Source organism: Poecilia latipinna, unplaced genomic scaffold (genome assembly GCF_001443285.1).
Source record: "Poecilia latipinna isolate Pla-1442-1.1 unplaced genomic scaffold, P_latipinna-1.0 Scaffold178, whole genome shotgun sequence".
In the NCBI taxonomy this organism is placed as follows: domain Eukaryota; kingdom Metazoa; phylum Chordata; class Actinopteri; order Cyprinodontiformes; family Poeciliidae; genus Poecilia; species Poecilia latipinna.
The window spans coordinates 141,662-148,097 of NW_015112794.1; the positions used below are offsets into that span (position 1 = coordinate 141,662).

Consider the following 6,436-nt stretch of genomic DNA (forward strand, 5'->3'; position numbering starts at 1 on the left):
TATATATATATATATATATATATATATATATATATATATATGACTGTAAGATTCCCTCTAATTGGCAAAATATGCATATTACATTAATCCTAAATCCTTCTCCCATTTACCAAAGGTAAATGATTGGTCAGATGACCCCGTTAACAAAACGAACATTAATGTAAGATTCTTATTTTTGTGTTCTAGAATTCATTTCTGAGGATCACTATTACCACCAATGATGGGTGATTGTTTAGTTCCTGAAACGAGTGCAGAGTCTCCTAATGTGTGAATTTCCTTAACCTTCTAGAGAGAGGTTGAGGAAACCTCCCTCTGATTTGGCAGGAATCAGGGGGAGGAATCAACTGATTCCTGCCGGAAAGTCAAAAGTTTGGGCCATAAGACCATAAGTTTGTGTTGCACCATATTATGAAAATATTGTGTTGTAATGTAAACAGTATTTCAAAATTCAAATATTACAAGATATGCATACAAATAAAAGTCTCACAGGTGATCAGATTCTACTGGAATTATGAATGACCAGTATAGGTGTAATACAGGTGTCAAATCAGGAAATGTGTGCAACCACAAGATGTTAGATATGACATGATGAGGTCTCCAATATTTGATTATTTAAGATTATTTAGCCTTCATCATCACTTTTTTGCCATTTGAAAACATCCTTCTAATATCTCATGTGGCTTTTTTGATCAGGTATGTAGGAAGTCTTTAAGTTTTTTTAAAAAATTAAAGAGATAATTTTGATTTTAATTGCTCTCATTCCATACAATCATTCCCAGTCTTTTTTTGGGGGACAGATTTATATTCATCCCATCCATCCATCTGTTTTCCATACCTGCTTATCCTTGCAGGATTCTGTCATTGGGCAAGAGGTTGGGTACACTCTGGTAGGTCGCCGTGTTCCTATTCATTTCTAAGAAGAAAAAACAAATCACAAATTAGTAGCAGCATAACTTTGTTCAAGATTCAGAATTATTTCATCCCCCTGCAGTGGTGCAGCTTGTCTGTTTTAGGATACATCATGAGTTCAAAAAAATTCCCACCCTTCAGATTAAGCAGGCACTTAAAATATTTTGCCCCTCAAAGACACCCAGGTGTGAAGACAAAAGTGAAGGCGGATGAGATGGAAAAATGGATGTAATAAATATTTAAAACTTAACTGCTACTGTTTCTTTTTTTTTCATAGAAAAGGCAGTGGTTTCACACCAAGGTTAATTGTGAGCTGTCAAGTCCATTGTGTGTACAGCAGCTATAAGACTGTTTTTGTGATGGCCTAGGGGGGAAGGACTCCCCTGTCTGATGAGAAGCACTAGAATTACTGCTCTGATCCTCTGTGGGCCGTGAGGACTGCTGACCAAGCAGAACTCCCTCTGTCTCTGGGTTGCTCTCCCTCGCCCTCTCCCTCCAGTTTTCCTCAGTGGTTCTGGGTTTCGTAGTGAGGGGGGTCGACACCTCAGCTTTTCTCATATAACAGAAGGGTTATGTGTCACACTCTCATCAAAATTATTTCATATTAGCCCAGTGGAAGTGCATTTAGCAGCTGGAGGCTGTAAAAGAAGGAGTGATTGCGGCACTTTATCCCTGTATATGCAGCTCATCAGCACAGCACTGACCTTGTGTAAGGACAGAGATTCTCTGGTTACCTTCATTGAAAGCCAATAGCTAGAATTACATCCTTTGCTCTGCTTTTAAAGATAAAGTTGACTCAGGAAAAATTTCTGGTGAAAAGGGAAATTCTACAAAAAAAAACAAGAAAATGCTTGTGCCTCAAATATAAAGCTTACTGCACTGTAAGCTGTATGCCTCTCTTAGACAAAGGGCTAATATTTCAGACCCCCACTCTTAAAAGTCTTTGACTAATTGATTAGTTAACATACTTTAAGCAGAAAATCCATCAAGTTCCATTTATTCCATCGTTGTTGTCCCTCCACAGTTTAGTGCCGTAATGTTGATGGATCTTTCATAATCCAGTGCTCACCAAGGACAAAACCTTTGACATTTGCTGTAATTACTAGAGGTGGTTTAATTGAGTGAGTCAAACGCGTCATTTGGAGCTGCTCGACGTCTTCAGTAAAGCAGATTCCATAGTGAGTTATTACTCCTATCTAAAATACACGCCAGCAGCGTCTTGCAAAAACATTCATACCCCTTGGATCTTTTCCCATTTTGTCATGTCACAACCACACATGCTTTATTTGGGGTTTTCCTCAAAAGAGTAGATTGTTTTTTTTTTGTTGTTTGTTTGTTTTTCACAACACTACAAAGAACTATCTGAATCAATACAATTTACATCAACCTTTTACAGTGATTACTGTACATCTGCAAGACTTTGGGGATTGTTTAGAAGCTTTCCACATCTGGGGACTGAATTTTTTGACCATTCTTATTTACAAATAAGCACGAGCTCAGTCAGATTGGATGGAAATTGGCTGCCAGCAGCAACTTTAAAGTCTTGCCACAGATATTCAGTTGATTTAGGCTTAGGCCTTTGTAACATATGAATATGTTTTGATCTAAGTTTGTACTGTAGCGTAGCTCTGGATGTATGCCACTCAATCAAAAGCAACCCAACAGCATGAGGCTATCATGACCATATTTCACCGTGGTAGATGATGTATTCGGGCCGGTGTGCAGTACTAGTTTTCCACCACGCTGTGCTTTGCATACAGGCCAAAAAAGTTCACTTGTGGTCTCATCTCTCATCTTCCTTTGCATATTTATTTCTGGCAAACAAAGAACATGAGTTCCTATGGCTTTCTTCTTGCTACCCCATTATAAAGGCCACGTTCTCAAACTTCTTAGGCATTTTATAGTGGTAATTATTTAGTGGTAATAAGTCAAATGCAGGGAAGGCTTAATTTATTTATTTTTTTTTAATTAAGTGACTTCTGAAGGTAACTGGGTGCACTGGATTTTACTTTTGTGAGTGTGAATAAATATCTAGCGTCTCTGAATCTCCGTTTCCCAATACATTGTCTTCATCCATGTTTGAATGTTTTTCTCTGTGTCACAAACCATTCTTACCTCTGGACACCTTCGATCAGAGCGATTAATTTCCCTTCTGTTTTATGACTTGTTCATGTTGTTAGCAATATGTATAGAAGTAAGAAGACGGTTTTAGGTAGGAAATGAGTAGAAGTATATAATGCTTTTGTTCAAATGCAGGGAGTAAAAGTAAAAAAGTGGTCAAGAAAAAAAAAAAAAAGCCCAAAATAAAGTACAGAAAAAGCTACTTAACTACAGTAATGACGTGCTTGTACTTTGTTACTTCCCACCTCTGTTGTAAGCTGGAAAAATATGAAAACGAGCGTGAAAACCTTTACAAGACAATGTGTCGGCTTTTTACAGCAAGTGGCAATTTGGTTCTTATTTCTTTTTGTATACAAGAGGGAACTTTTTTCAAGCTAATAACCCTGTGCACTTGTGTTGGCACAGCTGTGTTCATGTAACATAAAGGTGAGTGAACTCAGTATAAATCCAAACTAGGAAAACAAAGCAGTGTCTTTTTCTCCTTTGTGCCACTGTCTCATGATACTACTGTGACCTAGAAATTAGTCTCGGCAAAGCAGCTTGAAGGATGCCTAAATTCATGAAATGCATAAGGAGTAGCAAGGAGGCATGATGAATGAGCTTCTTTTCAAGATATTTGTAACTTATTTTTTTTTCTTTTTTTAATTACTTTAGTATTGCAAAACTAATTTAAAACCTCTTTTGACGTACAGCACATGTCAGTGACTGGTATTCTCGAGGTCAGCAGTGTCCTCATGACAGCTAAGGGATTAAGCTTATTTGACAGAAACAATGACTCCAGAAGTAAGCATTAAGAAGCAATCAAAAGATTTCTAACTTGATTCAAGAGGAAAACCTACACTTTTAGAAGGGTGGAGGACATGCAGCTAAGAGGGAATTCAAAGAAAAGCACCGAGGTCAAGCAAACTTAAGAATGACGAGAGTTAGCAGAATATTGCAGAAATTGCAATAAGTGTTACATTTTGTCCAAGGATTTTCAGTTACAAGCTTACATGACATTATAAAATTCTCCGCCTTTACAGTTCAAACAGTAAGCTGTTGTTGGTTTTATAATGGTAGGATAAGATTAAGTCCAGAAACTGGGATCTCATTTAGTTTAATGACTGGAAAATAAATCGCACATTTGGCTTAAAAACACATGGGTTAAGTTTTTCTCAGCACTGTTTAAAATGTGTTAGTTCACAATGGAAAAGTTGATTCTTTTATACAACTAGCTTGCATGACAAAATTCAAATGAAAGTGTTTAGGGCTTGCATTTTTACTTTATGTTTCACATCAAGTCATATCAAATTACGCCATCACTTATTTGTTCCTTTATCGTTTTCTAGTTGTCACATTATGAATGTTTACACTTTTAATGGGCAGAAAGCAGTGGAACTCAGTTAAAGTGTGTATACTGAAAGGGACAGGCTTTTACTCATACATTTATTCACACAAACGATATAGCTGTAGCATTGCTCTCAAATTATTGTATGTGACACAAGTGCACAGCTGCTCTTTTTTTAAGCTTTGATGTCATTTTTAGGTCATTTTGCACATTGCTGTGTCAGGGCAGAGTCTTCTCTGACCTTGTTTGAATTAAGCATGGATTGTACTGTAGTGTAGGAGCAGTTTTAATTTTTTCCATGAAGATTTTTTTTCTTCTGCTCTGTTTTGATATTTTTTTTTTTACCCTGAATATGTCTACCCTGCTTACCCTGATAATCCAGAAGCAAAATGCCCCTTCTTGTGATATATCCAGGTGAATTACCACTGAACATGGTTCTCAGAGTGTTTTCTCATATATCTCCCACCGTATTCCATGTTGGTCATTTGGTGTTTTTCCAGATATTCAAATGGTTATTTAAGAATGAGTCCACCTGGAATGTTTGTTGTCAAAAACCTTTTTTTGAGTTTTTAACTGGAATCTGGTCCAATGACATTAATAGCAAATTAACAAATCCCTCATGTTTATGTTTTATGTTTGTGATGATAGGGCAGAAAAATGTTTTTTTTTTTTTTTTTTCTGGCATGCCTTGTAAGCAGCTTTTCACCATGTCGATAGCACGCCGCACTGATTGATCCAGTAGAAATTCTACCGGCGGAATCCAAGTGAATGGGAGAAAGCCCAAATTGAGCTGTGAAACAATAGCATAGGAAGGCAATGGCCAGGGTATTATGATAGTGAGTTTTTGGAAATTGTTCTTGTCATCATTGTTCTCGATGTACATGGTTAGCAAACATGGGTCCTCATCCAGCTTTGTCCCAGTTTCACTGGTTTTCCTGTAGATACCTTTAACATAGCCACTGAATATTGTTTTTTTTTTATTTCTTTTAAAGTGACATCTTGTCACTTTTAAAGAAGGTAAGCACTGAGATGAAATGTGCTCCTTTTTCTGTAAATGGGTATTCCCACATTATTTTGCCTAGTTAGCTTCTTAAACAATTAATTGTTGCTACCTCCACTACAGCTAATAAGCCAAAGGCTTTATTACAAAACTAAGGTTTTTAGAGGTTTTTTCTCATATGAATAATTATACATGTTAATCAGAGAAACCCCAAATGGTTGTGAAAAATTAGATTACAAGGTTTGAACGTTTGAACGAACTGGTGGTTATTTTTATTCATAAGTTGATACACAGACTAGTAACTTTCCTTAGTAATCTATCTGTAGCTTTGTGGCTGACTGAAGGGCTCCTGGCATCACTTTTGTCATCATGATAACTTTAGCAATATTTCACTGACCAAAGATATGCCTTTTCAGAAATTGGTAGTGTGTATTCTTAAGACTGACTGTAATATTTTAAAAGGACTGCCAAATATTGGCTTATTTGTCAGCAGATGGATAATATTTTTTGACCTCTTGTCAAGCATCTGGAGCAAATGAGATTATTTAAATTCAAAGTGTGCATCCATCGTACAATGTCCTGATGTTACATTCTGTAACCTTGTTTTTCTGTGTACTGCTGAGCCCAGCGCTGAACAGAAGCTGAATATAAATGTTGTCTTTCTCAAGAGCAGACAGTGTATTAATGTAGAAGAAACACCTTAATCGGTTTGATCTAAAATGACTGGCATTTGGTTTAATTTTCTGTAACTGATTTATAGTATCAGTAAAGCAGAACCCATTAACTTGCAAATGTCATATGTCTACGTATTTTATTTCACCTATGCTCATCTCTACATATGTTACCCTGGTGTTTAATGTACTGAGAAATCCGATTGAACAAGTGTGTTTTTTTTTTTTTCAGAAACAACTATATTATTTACTCAAAGCTGAAATAATTTACCATTCAAAACATGAAAACAAACAAAAACATACGATGTAGCCTTTACCTTAAGCATGTTTAATGGGGGGTGAGGGAATCACAGATTTAAGCTGTTCTATGGAAGGCTGGCTAATTCTGTTGTTTTTGTGTCAAATTTA

The 6,436-nt window shown here is 36.4% G+C and overlaps 1 protein-coding gene and 1 long non-coding RNA gene across 7 annotated transcripts in view; one reads left to right on the forward strand and one right to left on the reverse strand.

The window, feature by feature from the left end:
• LOC106946139 (uncharacterized) overlaps positions 1–2,586 on the reverse strand; it is a 6,239-nt gene extending 3,653 nt beyond the window's left edge. The window contains exons 1-3 of the long non-coding RNA XR_001424705.1: positions 1,878–2,586; positions 1,614–1,736; positions 836–913 (exon numbers count right to left, since the gene is read on the reverse strand). This is a non-coding gene — a long non-coding RNA (uncharacterized LOC106946139). The remainder of the gene's footprint in view (positions 1–835; positions 914–1,613; positions 1,737–1,877) is intronic.
• Positions 1–6,436, forward strand: part of tln2b (talin 2b) — a 125,673-nt gene that overhangs the window by 13,264 nt on the left and 105,973 nt on the right. The window lies entirely within an intron of this gene.